This window comes from Artemia sp. Qi Xiang Cuo, chromosome 15 (assembly GCF_049724085.1).
Source record: "Artemia sp. Qi Xiang Cuo chromosome 15, ASM4972408v1, whole genome shotgun sequence".
Lineage (NCBI taxonomy): Eukaryota > Metazoa > Arthropoda > Branchiopoda > Anostraca > Artemiidae > Artemia > Artemia sp. Qi Xiang Cuo.
This window is the reverse complement of record NC_142808.1, coordinates 4,527,827-4,544,228: the sequence shown is the minus strand read 5'-3', so window position 1 is coordinate 4,544,228 and position 16,402 is coordinate 4,527,827.

Genomic DNA, 16,402 nt, shown 5'->3' with positions numbered 1-16,402 from the left:
AATATTCACTTGTATTTTTCAGTTAAGTGCAAATTTTGTTATTTTGTGGATGCTTTTCAAAATGTTCGTATTTGGAAGTCTGTCAGTTAACACTAAGCTGTAAATCGGGTAACTCTCTCACAGTAACAATAGGCTTAGCAGTGATTAGATCTCATTGTCAGCGACAATTCAATCAGATCAGAGTTGTGCAAAATGGCATACCTTTTTGCAAATTGAGTTAGCTTCTATTTCATAGACAAAATATTTGAATTCCTATTATTCAAATCACGTATCAAGTTATCAAAAAAATATATGAAGTAGAAATCTGGTCTGTAAATGAACATTATAGCCATATCTGTAGTGAAGCGTTTTTCTATTCATAAACAAATTTTTAAAACTAAAAAGTTTCCCCCTCCTTCCTCAGAGAGTTCAAAAAAACACACTAGCCTTATATATAGTGAAGCGTTTTTCTATTCATAAACAAATTTTTTAAACTAAAAAGTTACACCCTCCTCCCTCATAAAGTTCAGAAAAACACAATGGCAGACCCACGTTGATCTTGCAATCATATAGACTGAAGATTGCCTTATTCTGCTTCTAAAAAGTTGCAACATGCTAATCTTTCTGCTAAAAAGCTGGGACGGGGGAGGGACAATGGGTCCATTTTGGTCCTTGGGTCAAAAAGATTAAGAATCCACGGATTATTCTGATTTAAACAGGGTGCAATATGCGCCTATTTTTGCATTAACAAACTGGTGTTAAATAGGGGAAAGAAGGGGGAGCTGGAGAATTTTTTTATTTATTCAATCAAATAAATATTTATATTTTCCTTTATTATCAAAATAAAATACTCATTGTTACAAATTTAGATTTTTTTTAGATATATTCTACTAATCAAGTTAGTGTGACCGCCGCTCTCTCTTACCGTCTGACCCCAAATAAATGCGTGTTATCTCATAAAAAAACCCGTCTGCTAAGCCAATGTACCGTTCCTAGTAATAGATGAATGATCCTGGTAAGCCAATGTACCGGTTAAACTACACACATATCCATGCCTCAGGCTTGTGAAAGTGCATGTGTATTCAGTGGTACTAGATGCCTTACTACTTTCGTCCTAAAATAGAAACTTTCTCGACTTTGAATATTTGCTTAAAATATAATATAGTCGGCAGGTTTTTGATCGTATTACCACATTTTTGAAATAATCTATGAAGAGTGGTAGTGGATAATCAGTGGCGTAGCACCAGCATTTTTAGTGAGGAGGAGGGAGCAACAGGGTTCTATACGGATAGTCAAGGGGCATGGGCTATATAATAACTTTTCTTCCAATTATTGGGGGGAAACTACCCCTTCTTGCCCCTTCCAACGAAACGACGTCCCTTTGGATACCTATAGCCATAAGAGCTTAAGATAAGACTGTAATTTTATTTTATAGACAAGCCACTTATCCCTCCTCCTTCTCATAATCCTGGATCTATAACTGTATCTAAGTAATAAATATCTCTGGACCTAGGTTGTAAAACTTTGCATATTTTTTGTCAATAGGTAGGAAAAAATTGAAAATTGGTAAACCCCCCTTCCTTCACCCCCGAGTTTTCCAAAATATAAGCCACTGATTCAATCCATAAAAACATAAAACTAAAACCAAATGAATTTAGAATAGAAAAAATATACGAATGAAAAATTTAAGGGGTACGCTACCAACCAAGCCAAGCCATTTTTTCACATACTGTCACTTCAAATATATAACATAAAAAATGTTGAAACAAAAGTTCATTTTAAAAGTAAAAATTTCACTACAAAATCTTGACATTATGTTACAGTAAATGAAAAAGACCACTCAAGAAAATTCAGGCCTAGGACAATAGAGCTAAATTACAAGTCAGGCATGATGACTATTAAAATTGCAGACTTACAAGATCCTAATAAAATATCATAATTACAAAGACGTACATATAGTAAACTGAATAAATTATCCACTTTTAAATATAAAGCACTTTTTCAGAAATTTTAAAGGTTTAAGCAGGTTATACACAAGAGAAACATGAACAATCAGTTTGGAAGGTTTGACTGCCAGTGCTACAGAAAAAAACTTCAAAAATATATTTTCCCGCAAGAAAAAAAGGAGGGAAGGAAGGGGTTGAATCGAAAAGTACAATAGGGGCGTATTACTAGCTACCAAACTTCGATTATCGGACTTTCCAAAATAAACTGTTCCTTGGAGAAAAGGGTAGGGGAATCTCTCAATACTTGAAGTTTTATTCAGAAGAAACTTACAGTAGGCGGTTTTTTTTTTCTACCAAACTCTTATTATCAAATTTAAAACATCCAGAGTGTATTTTTCCTTGCAGGGGGAGAGCAAATACAACTTACAACAGGCCTGTTTTTTTCATTAGAATAGGTTTACTATAGAACTATTCAAAGTAAACCTTTTTGTGTACAACTTAGAGAAGACACGTTATTTGGTTACAAGATCGTTACAAAAGAAAATATACGAGACATAAATCTTCGTGAAGGCAGAGGAGGGGGAATCAAAACACACAATGGGTCTATTTTCGGTAACCAGACTACCAAGGTCTTAATTCGCTGAAAAGTACCCAAGCCTTTTGATTTTCGCTCTTAGACTTAAGTTTTTTTTGCATGTCTATCGATTGATTTAGAACAGAAATCAGTTCTGTCAATCTTCCCCCCAAAACTAAAAATATTGAAATTCGTTTCAGTTAAATTCCAGGAGTACTCCTGGAATATTTTTGGCAAAAATTTTTAGGAAAATTGACTGTTTCGAGCTAAATTGAAATACACTATGCGCATTCTATACCATATAATACACTATGCGCATTAAAACCAACTATGAGTATGTAAATTGTCAAAAGGGAAACACAATAATATCTCTAGAACAGCTTACATTTTTAAATTAGACATTACAGAATAAATTGTGGCAGAGTTTGATTTGACCAGCAGGTGCTATATATATATATATATATATATATATATATATATATATATATATATATATATATATATATATATATATATATATATATATATATATATATATATATATATATATATATATATATATATATATATATGACTTGACTTACTTGACTTGACTTAAGTCCCATCCGTCCTTGAAGGTCGTCTTGGGGCCTCTTTCCTCGTAACGGCGTGGATGTGCCTTCTGTATGCTTCACGGTCTTTTGCTAGGCGAAGAAGGTCCGAGAGGCGGTGAGGTGCAAAGTTTTCCTTCCTTTTTGGGGGACGACTTTTTGGGGGACGACCACGAGGACGAGAACCGTGAATTTGGCCTTCGAAGGTGATTTTTGGGAGGCGGAACCAACTCATTGGTTGTACGTGACCAAGCCATCGAAGTTGCTGGAGCTGGATTCTCGTGACAATTATTTGTTGTGCTCCAGAAGTTCAAAATTTGAGATTCTATCAAGGTAAGTGATCTCGGCGATGCGGCGGAGGCACTTAGTTTCAAATGCTGCGAATCGAAGGTTGTCATTTACCTTCAGTGTCCATGTTTCACATGAGTAGATTGCGATGGGGATGATCAGGGTATCAAAAAGTCGTGTCTTAAGCCGCAGAGACAAATCCTTGCTTCGCCATATGGGCATAAGGGCCTTGAAACTGGAACTCGCGAGGGCGAGACGTCTTTTGATGGACTGTTGTCGCTGGTGATCAGACTACCGAGGTAAGGGAACTCCTCAACCCACTGGATACTCTCTCCATTAATTTTCAGGTCTGGCTTAACTGTATCCTGTGGCTTTCGTGAGCAGCTCATAGCCTTTGTTTTTGATACATTTATGATCATTCCAAAAGAACTAGTGGCTTCGAAGACGTCGTTAAGAACGGCTTGTAGATCCTCGGGTGTTTCAGCCATTTCGTTGATATCGTCGGCGTAGGCTAGCGTATCTATCTGAACACCCCCTATATGTGCGCCACAAGTTGTCTCCACCAGGGATAAGACTGCTGTGAGGAAAAGATTGAACAGCTCTGGAGACAAAAGGCATCCTTGAAGGACACCTGCGGAAGTCTGGAAACTGTCAGTGAGACCTTCACTAGTCATGACGCGACTCCCAAATTTTGAGTACATATCCTTGATAAGATCTACTAGGTTTCGTGGGATTCCGTAATGGAGAAGGATATGCCATAGGCCATTTCTCCAAATAAGGTCAACTGCTTGCCTAAAGTCGATGAAGAGCTGATACAGGCCGCGACCGAATTCCAGATATTCCTCTAAAATTTCGCGAACAGTGAAAATTTGATCAACGGTCGATCTCCCAGGGCGAAAACCGGCTTGGTATTCTTGGATGACTAAGGATGACGCGGCTCTGATCCGTTGGAGTATAATTCGGGTGAAGATCTTGGCAGTTTGACTTGTTAGGCTAATAGGACGGTAATTATCACATATTGCCTTTGACCCCTTCTTGTGTAGTGGAACAATTGTGGCTTCGCACCAAGAAGTTGGGAAATGACTCTTTTGCCAGGCACTGGATACAATCTTGTGGAAAAGATCTATAAGTGGTTCACACCGGACTTTCAGCAGTTCTGCCTGTATCCCGTCCGGGCCAGGGGCCTTGTTAGTCTTCAGCGCTTGGATGGCATCTTCGACCTCAGAACGGAGAGGAGGTGGGCTGGGATCTGAGACAGTAACGGGCAAGAGGTCCAGGACAGCAGAGTTTGGAAAGATATCAGGATTAAGCTTTACTTTGAAATGCTCCATCCATCTCGATCGGATACCTTCTGTGCTTTGTATCTGAGAGCCATTTTTATCTAGCAGTGTACAAGAACTGAGGTTTTTCTTGCTTGTTAGCTCACGAACTCTCTTATACATGAAGTATGAATCGCCTCTCTTAAAATCAGCCTCACACTGTTCACATTTGTCTTTAATGTAGGTGCGATGGGCTCTACGGGTGGCTTTTTCTACAGCATGCTTCAAGTGCTTATATCTGTCCCTGCCCTCTCTGTCTGACCTGTTATTGTGTTTTCGTTTCTCAGTACATTATAAAATAATTTCATTTGTTATCCAAGGCTTTTTATCACCCTTTTTGGTTCCTAGGGCGGACATCGCTACTTTGCTGATGATCTTAGAGGAGTCTGTGACCAGTTTATCGACATCCTCTTTAGATAGAGTTATAGGAATATTAGAAAGAAGGTCCAATATTTGAGTAGACAGTTCATCGATGTAGGGTTGGCGAGTTTGAGGGTCTTTGAGAAGAGGTGTGTTGAAACGAGCGGGTCTATTATTCAGCTTTGCGGAAGATTTCAGGCGTATCTTTAGTGCAGACATGACCAGGGAATGGTCGCTGTCGAAATCGCCACCTGCGAGGGTGACAGTATCTAGCACAGATGATTTCCACCGCCTAGAGACGAGCACGTAATCAATAAGATTACGGATTTTTCCATCCGGCGAAGTCCATGTCGCCTTACGACGTTTTCTATGTTTGAAGAGAGTATTGGTAATGGCTAGATCACTGTCTCTGCAACATTCAATGAGGCGTTCGCCCCTCTTGTTAAGTCGTCCAAGGCCAAATTTACCCATAACATCTTCATTTCTAGCAGAATCGTTACCAACAATAGCATTGAAGTCGCCAATGACAACAATAAGGTCTTTTTTAGGAACTGCGTCAATTAAGCTTTGCAGTTGAAGGTAGAAATTGTCAGACTCTTCATCTGGTTTGCTGCAGTCAGGAGCGTAGACTTGTATGATCGTGATGTTGATCGGTGATCCTTTCATTCGTATCAGAATCAACCGTTCTGAGACAGGCGTTACGGAAATCAGGGATCTTCGTGCCTTAGTCGACATCAAAAAGCCAACACCTTGGCGATGGACGCCATCGGTTCTCCCAGACACTATCAGACTAGTGTTGCAGATCCTTTCTTCGCCAGTGCTAGGGAGGTGTGTTTCTGAAAGTCCCACAATATCCCATTTATATCGGTTTAGTTCATTAAGGACAAGATCTATTTTGCCTTGTTTAGCAAGCGTCCTAACGTTCAGGGTTCCAATAGATAAAATAAATTTAGGAGAAAGCATAGCCTCCGGGTTTGGAGTTGTCAACACCGTTAAAGGGAGAGTCTGGGTCGTCAGTTCGTCGGTTATCCCGGACGCGGTAACTTCGTCGGTTGCCCCGGACGCGGTAACTTCGTCGGTTGCCCCGGACGCGGTAACTTCGTCGGTTGCCCCGGACGCGGTAGTATTGGTTCTCGTTCTTGATCGTTTGTACTTCATATTTTATAGGATATTTTATAAATATTTTATATATATATATATATATATATATATATATATATATATATATATATATATATATATATATATATATATATATATATATATACAATTAATACTACTTCGATGGTTACTGTAACTAATATGCAAGGGTGCTAAGGAGAAGCTTTTAAGAAACGTGTAAGGAAGACTATATACATACAGGTTTTCCAAGGGGTAAATTAGCAGTATCAAAGGAAGCGCCCCTCTACGATGGATAGCAATATCACTGAAACTTTAAAAGGAGCTTATTTGATTGGAAATTAAAAATTCTATTGCACTTTTTAGGAGTAAAAAGTGAGTGGAGGGAAAGCAACCTCCTTCACAAGAATATGCAGTCAAAATTTTGAGATAGCAATTTTGTCAAGCTTAGTTGAAAGGTCTGCGAACTATGTCTCTAGGAATTTTGGGTATTTCAAAGTTTTGTAATTTCACCGGTGCTTAAAAAAAATGTTGATCACCTTCAGACTTTACCTTCAGACCATCATGGGACTGATAATTATGCATTATAGTATTTAGAAGTTTTTTTTGTAATTTACCTACGTCCCGTCAGGCGTAGCTGATTCGTTTACTTCGCTTTTTGACGAAGTTATTTCTTCTCCTACATGTGAGGCTAAGTCTGTATTTATGGACGAACCATCAGATCATTTTATATTTATGTCGGATTATAAGATCCAAAAGACTCTGTCTAGAGAAGTCCTTACAAGAAAAAGAAATTTTATTCTTGAGAATATAAATAATTTAAAAGTAGCACTTCGTAACTTAAATTGGGTTGAAGTCTTAGAAGAAAGGGATCCTAATAGATCACTGGAAATTTTTTACGAAATTTTAAATGAATAGACTCCAGGTTGAGAATTTGAGAAAAACTTTCCAGGAACAGTTGAATACTAAACTTGATTGTTTAAAATTTGATAATGTGGAAGATGATTGAAATAATTTTAGAAAAATAATTTGTGAACTTGCTAAAGGTGCATTAGGGAGGAAAGCTAGAACTGCAGCTAAGAATATTAGTTAAAAATCTTTGTTTTTAATAGAAAGGAGAAAGGACTTGTACAATAATTATCCGAGTGATAGATTGTATGAAAACAAAAGAAATGTAAAGAAAATGGAGAAAGCATTAAAATATGAACTAGGGAGGTGTGAAGTGGAGGCCATGGATAAAATTGCCGAGGATCTGGAAGATGCAGCTAGACGGCATAATAGTAAAATTGTGTACTGGCACGTTAACAAATTGAGAGGGAGTAGTCAATCCGGACTTGTCCCACTTAAAGATAGGAATGGGGTCGCAATTAGCGATAAGGAAAAAACTAAAGAGAGATAAGCGGAACATTTTGAGAACTTACTTAACCGAGATAGAGTTACAGGAAAAAATATAGAGGAAAAAGAAAAAGTTTGTGATACCTTGGATGTGAAGGAAGATTTGTTTTGTGAGGAGGAATTAGCAACAGTGCTAAAAGGATTAAAAAATAATAAGGCTCCAGGTGCTGATAGGGTAGTAAATGAATTTCTTTAATATGGTGGCTCTGATGTTAGAAATAAGTTATTGAAGATTATTAATATGATTTTTGAAAAAGGGGAAGTACCTAACTATTTTAGGAAAACCTTAATTAAGCCACTTTATAAGAAAGGTGATAAAAGTGAGTGCGGTAATTATCGAGGCATTAGTCTGATCTCTGTAAGTAGCAAATTACTTAGTAATATGATACTTTTTAGACTGAGAGATGCCGTAGACAAAGTTTTAAGAGAAGAACAGTGCGGTTTTAGAAAAGGTAAAGGATATGTCGAACAAATCTTCACTCCTAGGACAACAATTAAGAAGTGTCTGAATTGTAAAACGCATTTGGTCTACAGTTTTGTAAATTATGACCAAGTCTTAAATTCTGTTGGTAGAAGGGCTTCATCAAAGGTCTTATTATTGTATGGCAATCGAGACAAACAGGTTGAAAAGATGATGTAAGTATATGAGAATAACACTACTTTGGCTAAGGTGGGAAAGGAGACTAGTATATGGTTTTATATTAAATAAGGGGTTAATTAGGGTGTTTCTCTATCCCCCTTTATATGGATTATTTTGATGAACTTTGTTTTAAGGAGGACAGGAAAGGGAATGGGAGACCACGGAATCAAATTGGGAGGAAAAAGTCTCCTGGACTTGGATTATGCTGATGATTTAAGCATCCTAGATGAAACTCTGAGCAAAATAAATGAAGTTTTAGAGGTTTTGCGAGTTCAGGGTGCTAGACTTGGTTTAAAAATTAATGTTAGGAAGACTAAGCCACTAAGACTAGGAATAAGTGAAGATGAAAAGTTGATGTTGGGTAATGAAAAGATTGATCAGGTGGACAGCTTCACTTACCTAGGTAGTATTATTAGTAAAGATGGTGGGAGCAGTGAAGATGTTAAAAATAGAATAGCCAAGGCTCAGAGTGTTTTTTCACAGTTAAAAAAAGTCTGGAAGAATAGGAAGATAAGTCTGCAAACCAAGATTAGAATATTAGAAGCTCCAGTGATGACAGTGATCAAATATGGCTCCGAAGCATGGACGCTCCGAAAAGCGGATGAAGATTTGCTAGATGTTTTCCAGAGAAATTGCTTAAGGATTGTTCTGGGTACCCGACTGACTGACCGTGTTTCAAACAATAGAATATACGAAACAATTGGTTCAATACCGCTATCTAGGGCAATAATGAAAGAAAGGTTGAGGTGGTTAGGGCACGTTGTGCGGATGAAGGATGGCAAATTGCCGAAGATTGTTCTTTTCGGCCAGCCATCTAGGGCTAAACGGAAAGCAGGTTGTCCCCGTCTGGAGTGGGAGGACGTCATAAAGAAATATTTAAAGGAAATGGGAACTTCGTGGGCGGGTGTAAAAAGGGAGGCTTTGAATATATTGGGGTGGAGGAGGAGCGAGCGTAGCTGTGTTGGCCTCAGGTGGCTTGGTGCTATGGTCAGTTGATAGTAGTAGTAGTAGTAGTATTTTCCTTATTATTATTATTATTTATTTATTACCCGTCAAAAAAAAGGTACAAAAGACGGAGTATCACTAAAAAAGGAAAAACACAAAAAAACACATCGAAAAAATTACAAAGACGAGAAATAAAAATTCAATTATACACTGCACTGCAGGTACGCAACATGTTTTATTTTTTAAACTCCCAAGTACTGAACAAACATAAGCAATATGAGCATCGTTGCATAAGCGGCAATTGGTAAAAAATTAAACCAAATAATCGTCAGTGAACTAAAAATATACTGTAGATCATATCAACTAGTCTAAATACGACAAGAGACGGTAAAACAGTTAAACGCCACTTTCGTCTGCTGGTCTTGAATTCTGATCACACTCAACAAATGGTTCATTTACTCCGATATGCTTAAATATCAAAAACAAGGAAATTATTCAATCACGGATTTTTTTTTTACTTCATTACATAAAACAAAACGCATAAAATAATGAATAATTAATAAACAGTTAAATTATCAGTAATATACGCAATATATTATCAGAGAAAATTTGACACCAAGATTGAAAATAAACAGCGTTACATAAATTGGACTCTCACGAAAAGAGACTAAATCATCATTCAATTTAAAATTACAACAATTACACTGTTAACGTTATTTCAGCTGACTTAAATAAATAAGCAACCGACGATAAAATCATGAACTCCCACGTCCTTGATATGAGGCACGAAAGGCTTTTCCCATTTTTAATAAAGTCTTTATTTATTTGTAACCCATCTACAAAAAAATGAAAACACAGACGGAGTATAAAAGAAAGAAAAAGAAAGGACGATGCACTAGGGCGAACAAAATTAAATGGACAGCGATTCACTGCCGTAGCAAACGGTACCAAGGGCGGGAAGAAACTCTCCCGTTGCACGCTTTAATTCGTTCAATTATAGCTGCCGTCAGGTCCACAATTTTAAAATTTTTAACAAGGTGCGAATTTTCTGTCCACGGCGGGAGCCGCAACAAGAACTTCGCATACTTCAAAAACGCGGATCTGATTTTTTTTTTCTCTGGCTCGGGAAAAATTCACCAAAACGGGCTTAGATACAGGAAAAGGGGAAGGGATACTACGTTATAAAGTAGAGCAAGAATTAAACGGTTGAAATGGATTTTAGATGAAACTACTCTACTGTAAGCAAAAGCCATGCGTTTACGGAGATGATCAATAAGAAGGGAGCGAGTAGTTTTGAGATCCTTTCCAATTGGTAAACCAAGGTAAATAGTTTTCAGAACAGGTGCTACAGACAGTTCTCAAAGGCTCACAGACTAGACCTTTTCTTGGCGCCAGTTGAACAGAAGAATCTCCTACTTCTGCGGGTTAAATTCAAAGTCAATACGACTGTAATTTGATTGTAGTGTGGAGAAGGTGGTCTCTGTACCTGCGACTGTGTGGCTGGGGTTCAGAATGCCATCGGTGTAGGCTATCATTGTAACGTCTATGCCACGAGCTATGCATGTTGTCTTGATAGTAGACTGTGGCTCAATAATAAAGTTACTAAAGGTACAAGGAGATGTGACTGATCCTTGTCGAGCACCCTTTTTTACTGGGACTACAGGATTCTCTCGGTAGGACAGCATCACGTCTGGTGTATATTCAGTAAGGGCTTGATCACGGCCAGGAAATAGGAGTTTAACCTGTAGATGGTTGTCCATGTCTTTAATGGGTAGTAGGATGTCCTTCTGTACACCTCTCTTTCCCAGATCGAGAATGAGCTGGTCATGGATAAGTGAGTCGTAGGCACGGCAGACGTCATGTAGACCTATAACAATGGACTCCTTCAATTCATCAGCGTCTATCAAGATTGAATCCAAAGCAGAAATGACGTGGCCGCAACCAAGACCCGTCTGGAACCAAAACTGGGACGGGGGAGTCCAGCATTTTCGCGTGGATTTCATCAATGACCAAAAGTTCAAAGGCTTTGCAAAGCGTTGATGCCACTGTGATCGGTCTGAACGAAGCACATCCCAAAGTACTTTTTCGTTTTTTCGGGACTGGCATAAGCGACCCAGTACTGAATGCCAATGGTACGAGTCCAGTGGTGAAGATAGCTTGAAAGAGAAGAGTTAGGTGTCCCATGAAAGTCGGGCTGCAATGGTTAAGGTGAAGGATACACGGTCAATACCAGCCGACTTTTTCTTTTTCAACCGTCGGATCACGGACGCCACCTGTGATTGGGTAACTAGGAAATCTGTATCTGGAATTGATGAGAGGAGGGATGAAACCTTTTCTTAAACAGAAATTTTAAGATCCTGTTTTGGGGCTGAAAACTCACCAAGGTAAATAGTTTATCCATGCTAAAGATGGGATATCTGACTCACTACCCGCTGACTCCTTCTTATCAAACATTTTTCATTACATATTAGGATTTTTAATTACTTTTTCAGAAAGCTCATATTTCAACTGCGCGCGGTGACGAGCAAGTTCCTTCCCAAACCTACGCTTGGATGCAAATCTGATCTCTTTGACTACTCCTGAGCGTGGTCTATCAAATTCTTTCCATATCCCGTGCCAGAAGGTAGCCTGGTCGCATGCTAATTGTAACACAGGGTTAGAAAACTATTCCTTTTCTTGAGTTCCTTGTTTGACAAGAGACTTGGTCACTACCTGAGATTCGGCAAACAGAAGAGCATGGGTCAGTTCGGCGTAATAAATATTAAGACGTAGCCGCCCATCTCTTTCATCAGAATGAGAGAATTTCATAAGCAGGTCAAACCGTACGTGAATTTTCGACAGAGTTATATTTAAATGGATCAATGAGTCACTCCTGATATCAGTTAAGGAAAAGAATCGTCTGTATAAGATAAGAATGAAATATCCATCACCTGATAATATTATACGATTTAAATATACTTGTAATACGATTTGTTCATATTCCAAATTTGTATTCATCTTCTAGGGTATTTCCTACTAAATGAAAAAATACCCAAGCTATCCCACTGTATGAAAAAGTAAAAAAACCAATGTTAATAATTACCAACCTATTGCAATACTTTCTCCTTTGTTAAAAATTTTAGAAAAGTTATTTCAAAAAAGAATTTTAACTTATTTGGATAAAAAAAATTGTTTTGTGTTTCTGTTTATGAATAATGCTTCAACCAAACTCAAATGCAAAATAGTTTCTTATCTGATATTGAATTTTTATTAGTTTTTATTTCTACAATATATAACTTCTATTGAGGTGCTTAATTGACTAGAAAATTCTTTAAATTTTAATTTTGTTTTTCATTAAAACATCAGTGAAAACACCCCGCACTTCGTACGAAGTGCAGAGAATTTTCAGGACCAACCTGGCAATTCACGGGCATATTGCTGTTCTAAGCTGGTAACGCTCCTGGCACTGTTCTGTCAGTTTTTTCTGTGACCCATAGTTATAGGTTTATAGTTATTAGTAGTCATTTAGGTTGTGAGTGTGATACGTCAAGTATATCATGCAGTTTCATTCAATTCTTTTTCATAAGTGCAATAGTATAGTATGCTATTTATCAATGAAGCTTATATTAAGCACCTACCACATTTTAAATCTTTATATTATACCAAAGATATTTAAGCAATTTCAATTTTGAAGTTTTTTTTTAATCGAAACCAGAAGACCATCAACAGCAGTAGTTTTGACAAAACCTAGTAAATGCCAGATGACTGAATTGTGATGATGCTGAAGTAGTCTCTACAATCTCAATCTTTTCTCAAAAAATGAATCTTTTTTACGCTGATATGAACCAGATAGTCAGATATAAGTTACAAATCTAACAATAATTTGGTCAGTATCTGACAGGCCTACCCAGCCTTGTAATGTTGCCTTTAAAAAGACATTGCTTGACACTTTTCCTAGATCATTTAGTATGATTTGGTATCACAAATTTAATTGTATTGAATACCACAAAAAAATGACTCAGTGTTGTCGTACTTTTGTCGTCCATAAGTGTTGCAACCTTGCCGTACTTTTTGCCGTTCGTCATGCTGAAGTCTTGCTGTCCTTTTTTTAGTCCATCTGGAGATGGCAAACCTACGTTTATCAAAACACGCTATAGCAATAGGAAAAATGTCGTTGAAAATGTAAAAAACACAAACTTTCTTAAGCTTGTAATGATCAGATTATAATATATAATAGTTAAAACTCAAGGAGTGGTTTCAGCCAAGGTAGGCCAGCAAGCTGATGAAAATTTTTGACAATTACAGAAAGCAGTAAGCACTGTCAGTAAAGTAGCACGCTTTTGTTCACATCAGGAAATCAGCTTTCAAGGGCACAGAGAAAATGGAAATGATCACTTTTAAAGCAAAAATATAGCAAGTTTTATAGAACTTGTGGAGTTACTGAAAGGGGAGTTTAACTACGTCAAGCTAGTTTTTGACACTCTTTCAAAAAATCTCACTTCAAACGGTTTCAAAATAAATTTTGCTCATTTCTGCAGGAATAGCTCTGAAAAAAGTTTTAATGAGGTCAATAATGATAATTAGGGGCTTTTCACTTTAGGTTTTGATGAAGTGAGAGACATTAGTACAATGGAACAAACGTCTACTTGCATCAGATAAACAAACAAAACAAAAGCGTTTTAACGGTTTTTGGGATTTATTAAGGATTCTGAGTTAACTGGAAAAGCTCTCTGTTCAAGAATTTTAAGCTTTTTGGAAGAGAATGGTGGGAATATAAAGTAATGTATTGACCATGATGGCATCTGCAGTGAGAGGACACTTGAATGGAGTAAATTTTCTGATTTGAGAAGTGGCAGAAAATCCATGTGTTTATGTACTATGTTACGCACATCGCCTGAATTTTTGATTTTAGCAGTTACAGCTTAAAAATATAAAAAAAAACTGAAGACACTTTGTGATTGCTTGATGTTATTTATTCTTTCCAGTCGGGAACTATTCTCATGTATCAAAAATTTAAAGATGATCAAAAAAGGTCACCAAAATGATTAAATGAAATGCCATCGCAGAGTGATACTCGGTGGGTCCGAAAATACAAAAGTATCATGTATTTCAAATCTAACGTTCTGTTTGCGCTTTCGGTGTAAGAGGCACTCAGGAATTCTGCAAATAAAACGGAAGCTCCTACTGCTAAAGAATTTCTGCTACAGCTCAAGCAGCTCGATGTTATACTCACCCTTCAGTTTTAGGAGAGTTTTTATAATAGTTACCCACAACCTTAATAACTTTGCAAAAGGCAGACATATTTAGAGGTTCAGCAATCAAAGTAATCGAAGGTTTTGAAACAAGGCAACAAAATAAAAGATCAGAGCTTTTCTTCAGTGAATGCTGGACAATAGCTTGTTGTTTGACTTACAAAATTGAAAAACCACTATCATGTAATAACGAAGCTTCCGTCGTCAATTTTAAGTGTATGGAACAAATATCCTCCAAGTAATGTGAATCAGTTCTTACGTCGACAACAAGCAAATGTCCCACGGAATCCTTTACAACAAATTTTGTTTGAAGTTATATTGCTGATCACTACAACATGTTTATAGACTAAACCCATTTAAAGGACGAAGTAGAAACTAGCAAAAGAATTTCTTACAAATTTCAAGAAAATATAGTATTTTATTTTGCTTCGCTTGAACACACACTTTTATATATAGATAGATAGATAAATAGATACATTTATTCACACGAAAGCCCTATTGGGCTATGGTGACATACACAAAACAAGCGCAAAAATACAGCAACAAAATTTAGACTGAAAAGACACTAAAACTGATTACTTAAGAAAATTATCACGATACCTCATACCTACCCTGACGAGCTTTCCAATATTATTGATATTTAAGTAACACCTACTTCTCATGGAAATTTCCCGAATCCAATCCCTCCCACCGACCTTCCTACCAAATATTTCCAAGCGCAGTTTCCTCAACTCCCTACATTCCCCTCAAAAATGATACAAAGACTCATCCAACTCTCCATACAGAGGGAAACTGTAAGGACCATCCCTCCATCTATCGTTCCTTAAATATTTCCTACGTTCTCCAAGAGGCATAAAATTCCTCTTACATACATTACCCATTTTAAATCTTCCGGAGCCAATCCCACTCTTAGGTAAATTTATTCGCCCCAATTCTAAAAATATTTGGACAAATTATATCCTAATCTTTCAAAGATTGCACAAATTCCGTACACTCTCTCTGTACCTAGCGTTGTGGCTGAAAGAAGCTTTAGACTATGAAGAGAGTGAAAACTTACCTTAAATACAACGCTTAACAAATCTTTTGATTTTTCCAATAGAAACAGGAGAAAGTGAAAAGTTCTTAAAGAAGACTAAAAGAAATCAAAGAAATATTTAGCAACTTCGAATAGAGAAGGATATTCGTATAAATATGAAACATGCAACAACAATGTTAACCTTAACTAATTAGTTAATCATGTAAATGTACTTAATTACACATGTTTCCTTATGAGAGTTGATATGCGTTATCGTTTCCTTATCACAAAAAAACTGATGTAAAAAAGTAATTCTATGTTAATATTTCATGTTGATTTTACAACAACAAGCCTGTATTTAAATATTGCTTCAAACAACTTTTCAAAACCTTGATTTGTACAATCATATTTTAAAATACTTGGGAATCCAGACCCTAAAGTAAGTCTTGCCCCCCCCCCACCAGATTATGTGGCCGAAAACAGCCACTGATCAAGACCCCTGACTTGTCTGAGGCTATGTATCCTTTAAAAAAAGCCTCCATCTAGATTCAATTGATAGCAGATGTGGTATGGAAGTCGCTATCAATGATTACTACCGTTATGACACCAGAGAGCTCCTTATCTCACCCAGATGATTATTGTTGCCAATTGAGCTATACTGGCACCACGCCGGGTCTTATCAAAAACATTTACAAACTTGACAAGGTCTCCAAATAAAGATATAAGCCGAGAGAAGGACCTGTACAGGAACTTATTTGGCATGCAGCCCACCATACATTAACCCCCCTCCCCCAAAGTGCAAATATAAAGCCTAAATTATATATTTCCAGTGAACTCCGACAAACGTTACTTATTTTTTGGGTTTTTGTTTCTTCAGAGTTGATTCAATTTACAGGTACACGGGTTGAAACAAGAGTTACGCATTGGGAGAATAGATGGTAAATATATAAATCTGGATATATATTGGCACATTAGGGGAGTTTGGGGTAGAGTATAGTGGG